The sequence below is a fragment of the Silene latifolia genome, chromosome Y, assembly GCF_048544455.1.
Source record: "Silene latifolia isolate original U9 population chromosome Y, ASM4854445v1, whole genome shotgun sequence".
In the NCBI taxonomy this organism is placed as follows: Eukaryota; Viridiplantae; Streptophyta; class Magnoliopsida; order Caryophyllales; family Caryophyllaceae; genus Silene; species Silene latifolia.
This window is the reverse complement of record NC_133538.1, coordinates 318667241-318668193: the sequence shown is the minus strand read 5'-3', so window position 1 is coordinate 318668193 and position 953 is coordinate 318667241. Positions and strand designations below refer to the sequence as shown.

Genomic DNA, 953 nt, shown 5'->3' with positions numbered 1-953 from the left:
GTGGACATTCAACCAAATAACATTGAGTTTAACAACCCTTTTGCAAGAGAAGGAGAGGATAACCCAATTCAAAACCCACCATAAAATCAACCCACAATGCCTAAATTTTGATCACATTCCGTACCAACCGAGGAGAACCTACCAAACGGTACTCCTACACCACCACATTTAATCAGTAATTTCATTGCCAAATCCGAATTCATACAATTAGTTGAGAGAAGTCAATTTGGAGGGATGCCTAGTGAAGACCCTCACTCACATATAGAGACTCTTTGTGACTATTGTGATGCAATTTCTCAAGCCGGAGTTACTCAAGACCAAATCTGATGGGAATTGTTTCCTTTTTCTTTGATCGGTACCGCAAAGCAATGGTTAAAGAGCCTAGACAAGGCTACACTTGGTATTGATTCTTGGAAGAAGTTAGCACTTGCCTTCTACAAGAAATTCTACCCTCCGGAGAAGACTAATATGTTGAGAGCCCAAATCACCGGATTCAAGCAAAGGGATGAGGAATCATTATATGAAGCATGGGAGAGATTTAAGGACACTTGTCATTCTTGTCCACACCATGGACTTAGTGAGTGGTTCCTTGTGCAATAATTTTGGAACGACCTATATGAAGACTCCCGCAATATTCTTAATATGGGATCTAATGGGATGTTTACCGAAGTTGATGACAATCAAACATGGACTAAAATCGAAGAGATGGCGGTTCATAATTCCCAATATAATCGGCCTCGAAAGGCCACAAGTGGAGGAAAGCATAAGGTGGATTACATCACTCAATTGGGTGCCCAATTAAGTGCTCATATTGACACCATCAATTTGAAGTTTGAGAAGGCCATGGCTAAGCTTGATGAAGCTTCCAAATCACCCAAACAACATGTTAATGCTATGGTGGCATCATCCTCAATCCCAATTGGAGTATGTGAAAGTTATGGAACCCTGGGACA

The 953-nt window shown here is 41.0% G+C and overlaps 1 non-coding gene across 1 annotated transcript; it reads right to left on the bottom strand.

Annotated features, from left to right (window-relative positions):
* Window positions 1-468: 468 nt before the first annotated feature.
* LOC141635529 (small nucleolar RNA R71) lies at window positions 469-575 on the bottom strand. Its single transcript, XR_012540211.1, has one exon. It is a non-coding gene; the product is annotated as a small nucleolar RNA R71 (small nucleolar RNA).
* Between the last annotated feature and the right edge of the window lie 378 nt (window positions 576-953).